This window comes from Chiloscyllium plagiosum, unplaced genomic scaffold, assembly GCF_037043375.1.
Source record: "Chiloscyllium plagiosum isolate Xiang-an unplaced genomic scaffold, Cpla_swu_hap1 HiC_scaffold_6, whole genome shotgun sequence".
Lineage (NCBI taxonomy): Eukaryota > Metazoa > Chordata > Chondrichthyes > Orectolobiformes > Hemiscylliidae > Chiloscyllium > Chiloscyllium plagiosum.
Window position 1 is genome coordinate 49004854 of NW_028270144.1, and position 18757 is coordinate 49023610.

At 41.2% G+C, this 18757-nt stretch overlaps 1 protein-coding gene across 7 annotated transcripts in view; it reads right to left on the reverse strand.

The window, feature by feature from the left end:
- bcl9 (BCL9 transcription coactivator) overlaps positions 1-18463 on the reverse strand; it is a 253860-nt gene extending 235397 nt beyond the window's left edge. For 5 of the 7 annotated variants that reach the window (XM_087987985.1, XM_087987989.1, XM_043691452.2 and 2 more), the window contains exons 1-2: positions 18330-18463; positions 9854-9958 (exon numbers count right to left, since the gene is read on the reverse strand). The gene's annotated coding sequence lies outside the window, so the exon portion shown is untranslated. Of the gene's footprint in view, positions 1-9853; positions 9959-13169; positions 13205-18329 lie in introns of those variants that run through there. The other 2 variants (XM_087987986.1, XM_087987990.1) reach the window with 2 other exon arrangements.
- Positions 18464-18757: the final 294 nt, after the last annotated feature.

The window sequence follows — 18757 nt, forward strand, 5'->3', positions numbered from 1 at the left end:
GGTAGTGTTTGCATGTATCTGCTGCCCTTGCCCTTCCAGGTGGAAGTGGTGGTGGGACTGGAATGTGCTGTGATTGGATTGGAATTTCTGCAATGCATTTTGTAGATGGTACACAATGCAGCTACTGAGTATCAGTGTTGGAGGGAGTGGATGTTTGGATGTGCTGCCAACCAAGTGGTCTGCTTTCCATTACCTTGGATGATGTCAAGCATCCTGTGTGCTGAGGCAGCTGTATTCATCTAGGCAAGCAGGCAGTACTGCATCTTTGAGAATCAGGAGGTGAATTACTCACGCAGGATTTCTAGCCTCTGACCTGCTCTTGTAGGCACACAATTTATGTAGATAGCCCAGTTCAATTTCTGGTCAATGGTAACCCCAAGAATGTCGAAAGTGGGAGCTTTTATGATGCTAATGCAATCAAATGCCAAACATAAACTAAGTGAATGTTTCGCCCAGCATCTCAGCTGGGCCCACAGAGGCCAACCAGACCCCCCCAGTCACCGCCCATTTTAATTCCCCTCCCCACTCCCTTCAGACATGATAATCCTTGGCCTCCATTGCCACAACGAATCAAACTGCAAATTGGAGGAACGACACCACCTCTTCCACCAGGGCAGCTTACAGCCTGGCGGATTCAACATCAAGTTCTCCAATTTCAAATCACCTCCCTTCCCATCCCCCAACTCCCTCCCAGCCCTCCCCCTCTCTTCCATTCCTCTCAGCCACCTACCAGATTCACCCTTCCTATCGACCAAACAGGTTGTACCCTCTACCTGTCTCCACCAAGCTCCACCCCACCACCCTGCTTCCTCCACCCCCTTTATTTACAGCTCCCTTTACACCCACCCCCAGTCCTGAAGAAGGTTTACACCCAAAACATTGACTTCTCTACCTCCTGATGCTGCCTGGTGTGCTGTGTTCTCCCAGTCCCCTGCTTGCCTACCTTGGATTCCAGAATCTGCAGATTTTTTTGTCTCTTATCGAATTCCAAGGGACAAATATTCAATTCTCTCTTTGGAGATGGGCATTGCCTGCGACTTGGGTTACTTGTCCTTTTTCAGCCGAAACCTGAATATCTTCTTGGACATGTTGCATTTAGACATGGACTGCTTCAGTGTCTGAGGATTTGTGAATGGTGCTGAACATTATGCAATCATCAGAGAATGTCCCCACTTCTGAACTTTATGGTGAAGGGAAGTTCATTAATGAAACAGCTGAAGGTGTTTAGACCTAGGATACTACCCTGAGGAACTGTGGCATGATATTTCACAGCTCTTTCTGCCGTATTCACTTAAAAGTTGGCATAGATTAGATTATTTACAGTGTGGAAACAGGCCCTTCAGCCCAACAAGTCCGCACCGCCCTGCCGAAGCGCAACCCACCCATACCCCTACATTTACCCCTTACCTAACACTACGGGCAATTTAGCACGGCCAATTCACCTGACCTACACATCTTTGGACTGTGGGAGGAAACTGGAGCACCCGGAGGAAACCCACACAGACACGGGGAGAACATGCAAACTCCACACAGTCAGTCGCCTGAGGCGGGAACTGAACCTGGGTCTCTGGCGCTGTGAGGCAGCAGTGCTAACCACTGTGCCACCGTACCGCATAGCTACAGCAAATTTTTTAAAAGAGTGAACCTGTGTATGAAAGGCTTTGCAACAGTGGTAAGATTAATTTGAAAGTAGTGACAGATAACGTAGAAATAAAGTTAAATGTACGAACTCAAATCGCAGAGTTGCTGATGTATTGTGTCAACATCTGATCCATGAGAAAGAGTAATCCAGATAGTAGAAAGAGTAATCCAGATAGTAGAAAGTTTGAGTTAACGAGGACTCAGTTCTAGTAAAATAACAGGAATTAGGAAAAGAAAGGAATAGAGAAAGGCAAAGGTCCTAATTCTGACGTAGATTACTTTACAGTGTGGAAACAGGCCCTTCGGCCCAACAAGTCCACACCGACCCGCCGAAGCGCAAACCACCCATACCCCTACATTTACCCCTTACCTAACACTACGGACAATTTAGCATGGCCAATTCACCTGACCTGCACATCTTTGGACTGTGGGAGGAAACCGGAGCACCCGGAGGAAACCCACACAGACACGGGGAGAATGTGCAAACTCCACGCAGTCAGTTGCCTGAGGCGGGAATTGAACCCGGGTCTCTGGCGCTGTGAGGCAGCAGTGCTAACCACTGTGCCACCGCACCGCCCACAAAGGCAAAATGAAAAACTTGATAACTTTATTTCAAAGAGGAGAAAGGGAAAATCTTGAAATACAGAAAGAAAAAACAATAAGGAAACTTGCTGTCCACAGGGAAAGGAGCTTCAATTGTACGTTGGATGAAATCCAAAATGACATTGGATGAAATTTTCCCATAATCATTTTTAAAAAGTGTTTTCTCAAGGGAGGTTCTTGCTACTGAGTCTACCATGGCTCAGATCTACTTTCCTCACACAATCTTCCACTCTTCACTTTATTAATTATGCAATCAGAATTTTGGGCACCTTGCTCAAAGACAGAATGAGACTATTTGGCACCGCCCTATTGGCGCCAATCATTTGTCCCCGCCATTTTGGCTCTAAACTGTTTTGGTGCTCATTACTTTGGCGCTGAGCTGTTTTGGAGCCAATTCAGAATTTTAAAGAAGTCTTGTAGAGCCCGTAAGAAATTTGTTTTTATTGCATTGCAAAAAATAAATCTAATTCTTTTTTATTCATTATTTTAAACCTATTCATTATAAAATTGAATTTCTACATTTTGCTACATTTATCAAACACATATAGATAACCATTGTATGAACATTTTGGTTTGTCTCTCTTGCTTAGAATGTTTTCAGCCATTTCTGGTGTGGGCTGTACAAAAAAATATAGAAAAAAAATTGTATTACAGCTTTCCAATGTGAAGACAGAGGGGCCTGAGTATCATCAAGGCAGCAGATAACTATTAACAATTGTTAAATGAGAAAATGATAACAAAACAAGATTTGAATCTACAGCGGGTCATTACAGCTTTGACTATCAACGCTTGCTAGTTGAGAAAATTACATTAGGTCGTTAGTCATCCTCTCTTCTTTAACCAAACAAGACTTTTTTTTTTATTCTGAATTGGCTCCAAAACAGCTCAGCGCCAAAGTAATGAGCGTCAAAACAGTTTAGAGCCAAAACGGTGGGGCCAAATGATCGGTGCCAAAAGGGCAGCGCCAAAACGTACCCAACCCGCTCAAAGAATGCTGCAGCCAGAGAGGCAGAAGTACTAGCCACTGCTGGGGCTCTCTGGCAATCATGCAGTCTGCACCATATTTAAAGCCCAGACCCAGCAAACCAGGAACTGACTCTCAAATTGTGGTGCTTGATCTTCTACATTCAGGACATGGCTCAGAAGAAAGGAAAATTAGCTCTTCACTTTGGTAGTAGGGGCCCGGATGTCTTGGTGGAGAGGAAGGCCTTCCTTTTTCCTGTGGAATGTCACACAAGGCTACATTACCAGAAACTGTCAGTCTGGACCCAAACCGCAGCCCGAGTCAGCACAGTGTCCCGGTAACTAGGGCACTCAATAGAGCTGAAAGGAAATCTTCAATGCCTGCAAGGCTACGTGCCACAGTCTTCTCTCTCCTCCCTCACCTTCACTTGACTTCTGCCATTGCACACGCTTCACCAAGGCTCATTGGCAACAACTCTCATTGTTGCTCTAGTATGTCCACTCAACAGCTTTCACCCACCTCAACCTCCCAAATTAGTAACCCTTCTTGCCTTCTGCATTTTCTGCTTACTTGGGGTTACCTCACCACCTCTCCTGCCCCCACATCATCACTAACACCTTTCCTTTCCACTTCCATCAGATTCAATTCCCTTTTTGTCATTGCAGGGAACTGTGGCCTACCCATAGATTGGTGTCTCTACCACTCTCTGGTTGAGCTGTGGTCCCCAGATTGGTTCCAGTTGACTTCTGGGCTGACCTGCCCAAATCCCCACACTGCTAGGACATAGATCCCCTGATTCTAACAGGACCAAACGCTTGACTGATTATTGGTGAAAGTGAGGACTGCAGATGCTGGAAATCAGAGTCTAGATTAAAGTGGTGCTGGAAAAGCACAGCAGGTCAGGCAGTATCCAAGAAGCAGGAAAATCAATGTTTTGGGCAAAAGCCCTTCAGACTTTTCTGCACCTCGGATGTTTCCTGACCTGCTGTGCTTTTCCAGCACCACTCTAATCTAGAGCTTGACTTCTTATAACCTACCCCTTGTGGAGAAATCATCCAAGCTAGCCCCTTGACTGATTGTGATGATATCCCTGACTAACTGTAGTTCACCTAACCACACCAGAAATTGTTCCCCTTTGAAGTTCAGACATTTCTGTTTGCATGACATACATGCAAAATGTTGGTCATGTAAATTGCTGACACATGCTGCTGGTATGTTGATGATATTGAACAATGCCACACAGTGGCATCATAGAACCCTGACAGTGTAGAAGCAGGTCATCAGGCCCAGTGAGTCCACACTGACCCTCAGAAGAGCATCCCATCTCCCCACCCTATCCCTGTAATCCTTCATTTCCCATGGTTAATCCACCTAATCTGCACATCCTTGGGCTGAGGGGATCCCAAGCAGACACTGGGAGATGTGCAAACTTCACAGAGACAGAAAGCAAGCCATGTATTAATATACGCAGCTTCCAATACGTACAAATGTCCTTTTCTTGGCAGACAGAAAGAACATGTACGCACACTGCATCTGTTCCAACTCAACAAAGCAGATGTCAGCTGTTGTCTGTTTCATTTCTCAGTGCAATACCCTAACCAATCAGCGTCAATCTGCCCAGATTAAACTTTAACCAAAATAAGGTAGTTAATTGTGAGTCATCACTAACATTCCATTTACCATGGTAAAACCTTTACCAATGAGAGTATACCTGCCAAACAATCAGTACTCTCCTCTAATAAAGTTGCTTATGCTTGATTTGGTATTCTTGCAAATTGCTTTGATGAATCCAGGATAAAAAGCTTCAGCTAAATGTATCATTTTTCAAGACTCAAGATTATAACCCTGTGAAGGCTACTCATCACAATACCAGATACAGACAAAAGTTTGAAAATCAGAGAAAGAGGCAGAATCAGACTTTTGTGGAGTTTAAAAATACTGCCTTCTTGGGAATAAGGTCATGACCTAAAGGTTTGAAGTGCTACTGCAGTTGTTACTCATGACAATTGGTTGTCTCACAAACATTTTGGAAGCAGTGGACCATTGATAGCAAAACGACACAAGACTTGGAGAAGGAAGAGATTTGATATGAACAGAATGTGAACAGATGGACAAGGAGCCAGAGAAAGTCAGTTGGCCAATTGGACCTGCTCTGCCATTTGATGAGACCATGAATGATCAGATTTTAAACACAAACAAAAACAGAAGTTGTTGGAAAAACTCAGCAGGTCTGGCAGCTTCAGTTCAATGACACGATCAGTTCTGAAAAAGGATCACTGGACCCAAAGTGTAAACTCTACCTTCTCTCCACAGATGGTGTCAGACTTGCTGAGTTTTTCCAGTCATTTCTGTTTTGGTTTTCTGATTTCCAGCAATCGCAGTTCCTTTTTTTTTGTTCTGACCTGAATTCTCTGGTCCTGTATCTCCCCAATTACAGTGAGGGAAAGAGCACAAATGAAGAGACAGATACTGTTTCTCTCATTACTCTGAGGAGTGTGAAAAGTATCTTCCAATGTATTTACTATCAGAAAAGATGAAAAATGAGGGGATGATAAGAATTTTGTGTCCCAATTGTAAAGTCTCTTTGTTTCTGCCCTCTACAGCAAGAAAACAAAAATAATATTCTTATGGAGCCTGACCAATTGCTGTTGGTAAAGGGAAAATCTCTTTCAAAGATTTGCTACTTAAGTGCGTATTAATTAATGGTATCAATGGGAAGGTATAACACCTCCATTGCATCAAGGTAACTTCATTTCTAGCACTTTATCATGTGAATTGTGTTAAAGTTTGTCTGTTAACAGTGTTGATGATACACCAGAAAATTATTTGGTGGGAGATGAAGTTCTGCCACTGCCAGTGATGTCAGACCAGTTCAGTGAAACAAAAATAGAAATTGCTGGAGAAACGCAACAGGTCTGGTAGCATCTATGGAGTGAAAGCAGTTACATTTTGAATCAGAATATGACTCCTCTTCAGAAATGAGTGCTGCTGTTTCTCTAGCATTCTTAGTTTGTTTCAAAATACCAGCATTCACAGTATTTTAGTCCAATGGAACTGGTTGAATTCAAAACATACAAAAGAAATCAAATGGGATACAGTCGTTGATGAGGAATGGTGTTACTGAAAGTGATTAAAACTTTACAACGACTGAAGCTACTGTAGTTGAGGTGAAGAATTAGATACTGTTTTTGCTGAGCAAGGAAACAAAAGTCCAACTTTAAAAAATCTGTGAATGTCAGGATGCTTTGACTGACCATCAATGCTAGCTTAGTGGGAATTGGCGCAATGGTAAGTTCATTAAATGTCTAATTCAGGGGCCCATACTAACACTCTGGAGACAGGGGTTCAATTCCCACTATAGCAGCTGATGGAATTAATTTGTTAATACAAATTAATGTCCAATTAATACACTACAATTACTGCAAATCTGAAAGTAAAAGCTAGACTTAACAATGAATTCACATAATGATCACCAAAGCCCATCTGGTTTACTAATATCCTTTTTAAGGAAGGTAATTTACCATCCTTCCCTGGTGTGGCCTGCATGTGATTCGAGACCCCAGCAATGTGATTGACCCTGAACTGTATCAACTCATAATGTTAAAAGATTAAATTGTACCAACTCTTTGGACATTAATGTATTGTTAAACAGTTAAATTGTACTGTCATTATCCAAGAAGCTGAACATTCTGGAAGAGGATGGGGGGGACAGTCATGCAGGAATGTGGATGATTCACACTTCATTTGGGCAGCCATTTACTACTATTCTCCTGCTATTATCAAATTAAACTCTCATTCAGTCCTTTCCATTCAGAAATGCTTTCATTGCCATCTCCAGCCAATCAAATTAGTTTGTGTGATCATCCCCCAATACTGAAGCATATCACATCTACATCGTCTTGGGGAATCACGGAGTCAGGAATTTGTTTGCATAATGATTCCCCAGGATTAGGGCATTTACATTTACATTATCTCAGAGGATGACTTCATCCTATCATTGTACCTGGGGCATGGTAACAGGGTAGGGGGGAGGGGAGTGGTATAGGGAATGCTAGATGACTAAAGAAATTGAGAATTTGGTTAAGAAAAAGAAGGAAGCATATGTCAGGTATAGACAGGATAGATCGAGTGAATCTTTAGAAGAATATAAAGGCTGTAGGAGTATACATAAGAGGGAAATCAGGAGGGCAAAAATGGGACATGAGGTAGTGTTGGCAAATAGAATTAAGGAGAATCCAAAGGGTTTTTACAAATGCAAAAGGGTAACTAGGGAGAGAATAGGGCCCCTCAAAGATCAGCAAGGCAGCCTTTGTGTGGAGCCACAGAAAATTGGGGCGATACTAAACAAGTATTTTGCATCAGTATTTACTGTGGAAAAGGATATGGAAGATATAGAATAAAGGGAAATAGATGATGACATCTTGAAAAATGTCCAGATTACAGAGGAAGAAGTGCTCGATGTCTTGAAAAGCATAAAGGTGGATAAATCCCCAGGATCTGATCAGGTGTACCCTAAAACTCTATGGGAAACTAGGGAAGTGATTTCTGGGCCTCTTACTGAGATATTTGTATCATTGCTGGTCACAGGTGAGGTGCCAGAAGACTGGAGGTTGGCGAACGTGGTGCCACTGTTTAAGAAGGGTGGTAAGGACAAGCCAGGGAACTATAGACCAGTGAGCCTGACATCGGTGGTGGGCAAGTTGTTGGAGGGAATCCTGAAGGACAGGATGGACATGTATTTGGAAAGGCAAGGACTGATTAGGGATAGTCAAAATGGTTTTGTGCGTGGGACATCATGTCTCACAAACTTGACTGAGTTTTTTGAAGAAGTAACAAAGAGGATTGATGAGGGCAGCGCAGTAGACATGATCTATATGGACTTCAGTAAGGTGTTCAACAAGGTTCCCCATGGGAGACTGATTAGCAAGGTTAGATCTCATGGAATACAGGGAGAACTAGCCATTTGGATACAGAACTGGCTCAAAGGTAGAAGACAGAGGGTCTTGGTGGAGGGTTGTTTTTCAGACTGGAGGCCTGTGACCAGTGGAGTTCCACAAGGATCGCTGCTGGGTCCACTGCTTTTCATCATTTATATAAATGATTTGGATGTGAGCATTAGAGGTCGAGTTAATAAGTTTGCAGATGACACCAAAATTGGAGATGTAGTGGACAGCGAAGCAGGTTACCTCAGACTACAACAGGATCTTGATCAAATGGGCCAATGGACTGAGAAGTGGCAAATAGAGTTTAATCTAGATAAATGCGAGGTGCTGCATTTTGGAAAAGCAAATCTTAGCAGGACTTATAAACTTAATGTTAAGGTCCTAGGGAGTGTTGCTGAACAAAGAGACCTTGGAGTACAGGTTCATAGCTCCTTGAAAGTGGAGTTGCAGGTAAATAGGATAGTGAAGAAGGCATTTGGTATGCTTTCCTTTATTGGTCAGAGTATTGAGTACAGGAGTTGGGAGGTCATGTTGCCGCTGTACAGGATATTGGTTAGGCCAGTTTTGGAATATTGTGTGTAATTCTCCTTCCTTTCAAAAAGCTGTTGTGAAACTTGATTTACAAAGATGTTGCCAGGGTTGGAGGATTTGAGCTATAGGGAGAGGCTGAACAGGCTGGGGCTGTTTTCCCTGGAGCGTTGGAGGCTGAGGGATGACCTTATAGAGGTTTACAAAATTATGAGGGACATGGATAGGATAAATAGACAAAGTCTTTTCCCTGGGGTGGGGGAATCCAGAATTAGACGGCATAGGTTTAGGCGAGAGGGGAAAGATATAAGAGAGGAGAAAGTGAGGTCTGCAGATGCTGGAGATCAGAGCTGAAAATGTGTTGCTGGAAAAGCGCAGCAGGTCAGGCAGCATCCAGGGAATAGCAGAATCGACGTTTCGGGCATAAGCCCTTCTTCAGGAAGATATAAGAGACCTAAGGGGCGACTCTTTCACGGAGAGGGTGGTATGTGTATGGAATGAGCTGCCAGAGAAATGGTGGAGGCTGGTACAACTGTAACATTTAAAAGACAGCTGGATGGGTATATGAATAGGAAGGATTTGGAGAGATATGGACCAGGTGCTGGCAGGTGGGACTAGATTGGGTTGGGATATCTGATCGGCATTGATGGGTTGGACCGAAGGGTGTGTTTCCATGCTGCACATCTCTATGACTCGAAGTGCGCTGGAAGACATTCCAGGACTATCAGGTATACCTAAAAATGAGGTGTTAACTTGGTGAAGCTACAACACAGAACCATTTGAATACTTCAATACGGATCTAGACAACCCCAGAACATCCTGACAATAGATGATTATTGACAATGGCAACAACTGTGCCACATTATCTAGATTTTTAAGATCCACAAGGACAAGACAAATCTAATCCAGACAAGTAAAACCCCATCCTCTATAATAAGCAAAGCAATGGAAAGGGACTAGAACAGCTCTATTAGAGGCACATGTTCAGAAATGACCTGCTCTCTGACACATATTTTAGGTTCCACCACTCAGCTAAGTTGCTAACCTCCATTATGAAAAAGGTGAAAACAATATCATGGTGGTATTTGACTAAATGTAATATCAAGAAACCTTATTAAAAAATTGAGTTGTTGTGAATCAGGGGAAAAAATCTTTTCATTGGTTAGAGTCATACCTGGTGAAAAGAAAGATTGATATCTTTGCTGCAGGTCTTAGCTTCAGATCTCTCAAGTCATGTCCTAGTCCCAACCTTCTTCAGCTGCTTTATTAATGACCTTCCCTGCAGAGTAAGGTCAGAAGTAGGGATGTTCAGTGATAATTGGCGCTGAACATGTTGCATTTTCTTAAGTATTTGTGAATGAGCAAAGACATGAACAACACCAAATTTCCAATAGTACAAATGATCAAAGTTAGAACTCATACAAAAACATGGATATGGAATTGACTGAAGGATAGGAAGTAGGATAATCGTCAATGGGTATTTTTTAGGCTGGAGGAAAGTTTGAGCTGCCAGAAGTCAGTTTTTGGACCTTATTATTTTTTCTCATGGCCTGGACCTTGAGGTATAGGAGTCAATTTCAATAACTGTAGATTAAAATGACTTCGAAATATTATGAGGAGGATAGCATAACTCTTTAAATGGATTTGACAGGTTGCTGTATGGTATAGGTAAAGATCAGATAAAGGTCAATCACTTTAAAGCAGATAAGAAAGCATTAGGGAGAGTGCAGAAAAAAAATCAAAAGCAAGTTTTGTGCATATATTGGAAAAGTTGGGATTGTTTTTCTTACGGAAGAGAAGGCTGAGAGGAAATTTGATAGAATCATGAGGGGGCTGGACAGATTAGGCAATGAGAAATGTTTCTCATTGACTGAAGGATAGAGAATGATAGGGCATAGATTTAAAGGAACTGATAGAAAAATTCAATGGTGATATGAGGAGAAACCTTTCACAATGAGTGGTTAGGATCTGGGCTGAAGGGCCTATTTCCATACTGTAGGGACTCTAATCTAAAGAAAAATTGGGAATACACTTCCTGAAAGTGTGATGGGGCTAGGTTCAACCAAGACTTTCAGTAGGGAATCAAATTACTATCGGTAAAGGAAGAAGGTACAGTGCTCTGTGAAAAGGGAGGTAAGTGGCACTAAATTAGTTGCTGATTAAGACAGCTATTACACATACAGCAGGCTGGCCTCTTTCTGTGTTGTAATAAACTTGTGATTCTGAAAATACACTACAATTTGGACGGATACATTCAGCCAAAACCTCATTGACACTTCAAGAAAGCAACCATTCAGTCAATGATGTCCATGTCAGTCAATAAAAATCTCTTGTCTCATAATTCCATTTTTCAAATCTTAGCCTTTAGCCCGAGCAAAAATGGCAACACAAGTGAATAACTAAATACGATTTAAATGTTAAGAGAGTTTCAGGCAATAAGTTTGCAGTCTGATAAGTACAACTTTGGAGGGTGGCTAATGTTGTATCTTTGTTGATGAAAAGTTGTAAGGAGAAACTGGGGAACTATGGACCTGAGTTTGACTTGGGTTGCGGGTAAAGTATTGGAGGTGATTCTAAAAGATGGAAGTTATGAACATTTAGAGAGGCAAAAACTGACTGGATAGTCAGCGTGGTTTTGTGGGAGGAAATTCATGTCTCACAAACTTGATTAAATTTTTAAGTAAGTTAACAAAAAGTTTGATGAGGATAAAGCAGCAAACTTTGTTCTGCATGGTAGACTAATTCATAAAGTCAGGTCACATGGGATTCAGAGTGAGTTTTCCAACTGTATAGATAACTGGCTAAACAGCAGAAGACAAAGAGTGGTGGTCGAGGGTTGTTTTTCAGACTGGAGACCTGTCACCAGCAGTGTACCATACAGATCAGTTCTGGGTCCTCTTTTGTTTGTCATTTATATAAATAATTTGGATGAGAATATAAGATGGCATAGTTAGTAAGTTTGTGGATGACACCAAAACCAGCAGCATAGTAGACAGTTAAGGTTTTCTAAGATTATGAAGGGATCTCGATCAAATAGGGCTTCAAAATGGCAGCTGGAGTTCAATCTGTATAATTGCAAGGTATTGTGTTGTGGTACGAACAAGGATAGGGCTTATACAGTTAATGGTAGGATGTTGTATAGTGTTGTAGAACAGAGGGACCTAGGGGTTCAGATACAGAAGTCTTTGAAGTTTGCATCACATATAGAGAGGATACTTAAAATATCTTTTGGCATGCTTGGCTTCATTGTTGAGTCCTTTGAATAAAGGAATTGGGAAGTCATGTTGAGGTTGTACAGGACATTGGTGAGGCATCTTCTGAAATACTGTGTCCAGTTCTGGTCACCCAGTTAAAGGAAGCATATTATTAAGCTGAAGAGGCTTCAGAAGAGATTTACCAGGATGTTGCCAGATATGGAAGGTTTGAGTTATAAAGAAAGGCTAGATAGGCTAGGACGTTTTTCACTGCAGCGTGGGAGGTTGAGAGGCGACCTTATAAAAGTTTTAAAAATAATTAGGAGTATATCCAGAGTTAATGGGAGTTGTCTTTTCCCTAGGATGGGGGATTTCAAGACCAGGAGGTACATTTTTAAGGTGAGAGGAGAGAGATTTTAAAAAATGTTTTTATACAGAGGGTGATTCGTATGTGGAATGAACTTCCTGAGGAAGTAGTGGATGTAGGTACAATTATCATAATTAAAAGACGTTTAGATATGTAAATGTATTGGAAAGTTTGGAGAGATATGGGCCAAGAGTAGGCAGATGGGACTAGTTTAGTTTGGAATTATGTTCAGCATGGTCTGGTTAGACCAAAGGGTCTGTGTCCGTGCGTAAGACTCTATTGGCTCTATGTTAAAATACTAATTCAAAACTAGCATCACTATGTCATTGTCACTGAAGTCAAATGATCTATTCTGATTAATTACAAGAGAGATACAAGCAAGACAATCCTGACTACACTAAGAGCCACTCAAAATTAAGTCCAACAGACTGCTAGGCAGTGCACCAATGACTAATGTCAACGACAGTGCCAGATAATCCAGATGCCCTATGGCATTGTATGAAAAGATAAAAAAGACAACAGATCCATCAGCATTCATTGGGAAGTCATGTTGAGGTTGTACAGGACATTAGTGAGGCGCCTTCTGAAATACTGTGTCCAGTTCTGGTCACCCAGTTAAAGGAAGCATATTATTAAGCTGACGAGGCTTCAGAAGAGATTTACCAGGATGTTGCCAGATATGGAAGGTTTGAGTTATAAAGAAAGGCTAGATAGGCTAGGACGTTTTTCACTGCAGCGTGGGAGGTTGACACTGAAAACAAAGGAAATGGAATCATTACCAACTGCAATAAACAATTAAGAGAAGAGTAAAGCACCATCTCAAGTTGTACTTTAGAGAGTAAACTGTTACCAAGGAACATACTCCATAGAAATACCATAGACTTCATTGAAAGATTATGTGACAGAGTAGAGCTGAATATTGAACTCACAGTGGAGGAGTTTAGCAAAGATGTTGACTCGTTTACTTTGGACAAAGCAAGAGGTGCTGATGCTATACTGCTGGCTTTGAATGTGGTTGTTCTCCACGTTTGCAAGATCACTTGGCTTTGAACTTTAGAAAATGGGCCTCAGTCGTGCATAGACCTCGGTCAACTTCTGAGATGCACAAATGAAAGGGCTAGCCAGCAGAGGTCAGTAGCTGTGAAGAAAATGTGAGTCACTGCAATATATGGCACAACGGCTGTATCACGGTGGCAAGTTGGTCTTGTGGCCAAGTTGTCCTTGAGAAAAGCACAGATGTTTTTGCCTCTGTAGATATTCCTCCTGCAAGTAACCTGCTGCCATATAGATGGTACTCTGGATATCTCTGGCCCTTCTTTCCCAGGTTCATGTTGTCTCCAGCTAATAGCTCTTGTATCTTCAGGACTCTTTGCCATTGTCACTGCTGCTGCTGCTGTGTGTGACTAGTTTGCAGGTGTACTGAAGTTTCACCCAAATCCAGTGTCAGATTTGTCCCCAGACAATAAGTTAGAAGAGCCTTGCTGAAACGACAGTTGCCCTGTTGATAACAAATATGACCAGGTATGTACGTTGAGGGATGTCTCTCCTGCTCCTCTCCTGCCCTGGTAGAGAATCAGGACTTCCCCTTACACTTAGTCAAATTAGTTAGGTCGAACGTGTAAAGTTGAGAAACATGTGCTAGGTCTCCTACTCCTTACATGAATTCATTAGAGGCAACATGGCTTGCACAAGCATCAGGTCCCAACCTACCCTCATGATAATTATCATTTTAAGTTGTACCCTCCCTTTGTTCTTTGATTTGCTTTATTACTATTGTTTTGTTGTGCATTCTACAATGAAGACAGATATTCAATGTGTCTGCAATTTCCTCGTTTCCTATTATTAATTATACAGTCATAGGAAACATACCCTTTGGTTTAACTCTTCCATGCCGACCAAGAATGTCAAACTGAACTAGTCCCATTTGCATGCATTTGATCACTATCCCTCTAAACTGTTCCCACTCATGTACCTGTCCAAATATTATCATTGTCCCTACCTCTCGCCACTCATTATTTTCCAAGTACCACCCTCTGTGTGAAAAAGTTGCCCCTCAGGTCCCTTTTAAATTTTTCCACTCTCACCGGAAACATATGCCCTCTAGTTTTGGAGTCCCCTACCCTTGGAAAAAGACATTGGCTATTCACCTTATCTATGCCCCTCATGATTTAAGAAACCTCTATAAGGTCACCCTTCAGCCTCCAATGCTCCAGGGAAAGAAATCCCAGCCTATTCAACTCTTCTTATAACTCAAACCAGCATCATTCTGGTAAATGTTTTCTGCACCCTTTCTAGTTTAACAACATCCTTCCTATAACAAGAAGATCAGAATTGTACGCAGTATTCTAAAAGTGGCCTCACACATGTCTATACAGCTGCAACATGACATTCTAACTCCTGTACTCAATGCTCTGAAAGGGAGCGTATCAACACCTTCTTCACCAGCCTGTCTATTTGTGGCACTACTTTCAAAGAACTATGAACCTGCACCCCTAGGTCTCTGTGTTCAACAACACTCACCAGGGCCTATCATTGACTATGTAAGTCCCGCCCTGGTTTGTCTCACCAAAATGCAATACCTCACATGTATCTAGATTAAACTCCAACTGCCACTTCTCTGCCCATTAGCCCAACTGATAGCCTTCTTTACTATCCACCATACCACCAATTTTGGAATCATCAGCAAACTTACTAACCACATCTCCTAAATTCTCATTAAAATCATTTATATAAACAACAAACAAATTCTTTTGTCTCATCATCTGACGATACAATGTTTACTTTATATCTCACTTTTTTATACTTACTGAAGCTTTTAATGTATTTTTTTAATATTTCATCCTTCAGGGAAGATGTGCAGGTTTGGAAAGGGTGCCTTAGGTATTTGAAATGAGAGGCTTAAAAAGATGAGATAATTCACTTGATGTTAAAAGCAAATTTAATAAAGGCCTTAAAAATTCTGAGTGGTATTGAAAAACCTTGCTTATTTACTCTATTCCTATTGACAGAAGAGTCAGGAATTCATGGGCACAGATATAACATAATCTTCAAAACAACCACACCTGAAATGAAAAACTTCAGTACAAATTCAGTGAATTATATGGATCTGGGAACACTACCTGAGAAGGTTGTTGCATTAGTAGATTTCATAATAATTTCTTCAAGAGGACAGATTAAAGGTTTGAAGGAGGTAACACAGCTAGATCATGGGGAAGGAACAGGGTAATGTCACTCATGGAAAGTCGCAGGGAAGTAGACACAGTTGCTTTTATTCTTTTTTTAATGCAAGGATTGTTGGCAAGAGCAACATTTATTGCTCATCCCTAATAATCCTTAAGCCACTTTCTTCAACAGCTACAGCTCTATATTTCCCAAGTTATGATACTTTATGGCTTGGAGAGGAACTTGTGGCAAGTGGTGCTCCAAAGCAACTGCTGCTTGTGTCCTTAGAGAATCTTTGAATGATGTTGTTAATGGTGCCTTTGACAAGTTACAACACTGGAGCTTGTGGCTGGCACACAGTCATAACATGTTGCATCAGTAGTGAAGGGAATGAAGGTTTAAAATGATGGATGGGGTCTCAATCAAGTGGGCTGCTTTATTCTGGTTGGCATTGAGCTTTTTGAGTGTTGCTGGAGCTGCACTATTCCAGGCAAGTGATGAGTACTTCATCAGTGATTTGTGCCTTGTTAGTGATAGCTGGCTGCAGGATTCCTACTCTCTACCCTGTTTTGGGGGCCAGTATATTTATATGGTTTGTCCAATTCCATTTCTGGTTAATGGTAATCCTTAGGATACTGATAATGTGGACTTCAGTGATGGTGATGCCATTAAGTACCAAGGGAAGATGGTTTGATTCTCTCTGTTGTAGATACGTTTTGCATGGCATTTGTGTGGCATAAATGTTACTTGCGAGTTGTCAGACCAAGTCTGGATATTGTGCAGGTATTGCTGCATTTGGACATGGACTATTTGAATATCTGAGAAGGCCCAAATATCACACTGAATAGCTATTAACTAGGCTGTATCATTCTATCAAAATGCTTTTACTGATATTTTACCAAATAGAGAAAATCGATGAAATTAGTTTGAAGTGAACCTACATGGCACAAGTATAATTATCCTTTCACCTAGATATATGCCATACGTGTTCCTGAGCACATGCAGCTGGCTCTTTTCTTTCTCTGCTCATCACCAGTTTTCCCAATTCAGAATGAAACTCTCTTAAAGTTTGGAAGTGGCTGTTGCCTCATTGGCAGATCAGAATACCAAGTTCTGTTAATGTCAGCAATTTGCAGCGTTTGGGGATTAACAGAAATGTTAACTTTATTTGTAATTTTAAGGAACTTTCAAGCACAATTACAAAGTTTACTAAGATAGGATTCTAAACTCATTATATCAGCAGTTCCCCTGTAACCCAGATCCTGGTTAACAGCATAACCACAACATTTGTCCTAATCAGAGTGATAAATTAATATACTTGCACTTTTAAGAAAAAGGGTTGGAGAGAGTATAAATGTGTATTTTCTTCAAGAATATAGTAACGTACCTTTGTACATTATTCCTCTTAATATTCTTTTACACCCAATTATTTGTCAGCCAATAAGTTGAAATCTGTGTACAGAGCGGTGAGGTGCTTCAATCCACATGTTGCAATTGTACCTGGAGAGCTGTCTGGCATAAAATGCTGAGCATCTCTGAGGCACTCACGTCTGATATAAATAATATGACTATGTGTGTCCGTCACAGTTTGCATGCAAAGGTATGTTAGCATATGACAAGCACTTTTAATTTAATCGGGCATTAATCAGGTGATACAGGATTTACAGATGCAAGAAAGATAAGGGGAATGCAATAGAGAAAATAAGGAATGCATCAGACATTAACCCAAAATGCAAACATTCTCTGACAACTTATAATGGTAATGCAACTGGATGTCTAAATATCATTGCAGGTGGTCACATTGATAGAAATGTCAATTTCCCACTCACAGAAATGAAGGTCAAATTTTACTGTAAATCCAATCTCTGCCAATAGAGGAAGAGCATTTTAAACTCTTTGTTGTTTAATTACCTGACTCGGAATTAGTTTAGAGCTTGACCAATACACAGAAACGATTATTAAATGTTAAAAACAATTACATCCACCTTATGGTTTTCATCAGTTAGTGGCAGAAATAATTTTTTTGCTAAATGCAGTCAGAAACACAGATGCTGGATTCCCATCCTTACCAGCTTTGTCTTTCACATTATATATTTAGATATGTCTTAAGAGATATGGCTATTCTATATATTACTGCATATTAGGATGACGTTCGAAATGTATCATTAAAATACAGTTGGACTAAATATATATTGATTCCTTTGCAAATCAGGTTGAAGTCTGTTTTAATCTGTTACAAATTAAAAACTCAAGTCAAAGCCTAGTGGGGCAACAGGCAAGCTATCCTTACTAGAAGTTTTGCATTTTGTTCATAAATTACAATTCAACAAAGGATTTGGTGGGTGAGTATTTGATCCATGTGCAACAATACATCTTTTTGTCAGACAGCTTAAATAGAAACTTCAGGATCATGCTAGCTACAATTCCAATTTTAAAAAGCCAGGTGTTCTGTGTCTCAAAAATACAAACACAAAACTAAAACTTAGACTCACACCTCGTCAAATAGCTAATATCATGCTATATCACAGATATTAAAATGAAACAATGTATTCCTGACAAGAAAAGCTATGCTGGTACTCTCACGAATTAGGCCTGTGTGACTCCAATGCAATGTAATCACTGCTACCACTCAAGCAGTCAACACCCTTCACTGAAAGAATTGTACAGTATTCTGAGGCCTGCAAGGGGCCATTGTGTTGCAGCAAATTGACCGAGCCAGACTTTACAGCAGAGTCCCAGCTGAAAGAGGCCGTCTTAGACTTAGGCACCCTGTAGGAGATTCAGCAGCATACTGACTGCAGTGATATGTTGTTTAAGGGTGAGTATTTGATGGTGCAAACAGCAGACTACGTATAAAGCTAATCAGTGCAGAAACAGCAGACAATTCACTAAAGCATTGCTACAGAATGGAGACTTAGGACACTTACCTTCTGTTTCAATGATTACTTCAGGTTCAGTGCAGCTGAGAAAATTAACACCAAGACCCCTTTCTCACAAACTCTGGCCCCCTTAACATTAAGACACTGGGGCAATATCAAAGCAATTTGGGGAGAATACTTTGTGGCCTATTATCTGTTCTGGACTGATCCTTTCCTTCCCCCCCTCCCCCGACCCCCATCAGGGTGTGAGACATGGTACAGCCCTGCATTCATGCCAAGTTGCTTTCACACATGGCAAAGAACCTTGTCGCAAGCAATTGCTGACAAGCCACAAACAAGACAGCCTCTGCAGAATGCAAACTCCGAGCTGACAGCAAGCCGAGCTCTTCAATCAGGTTCCAGGCTGCTTGACTACTATCCAGCCTGCACTACATTGTGTCTGAGGGGGAGGGGCAAATCTGTTCATCCAGTCAGTT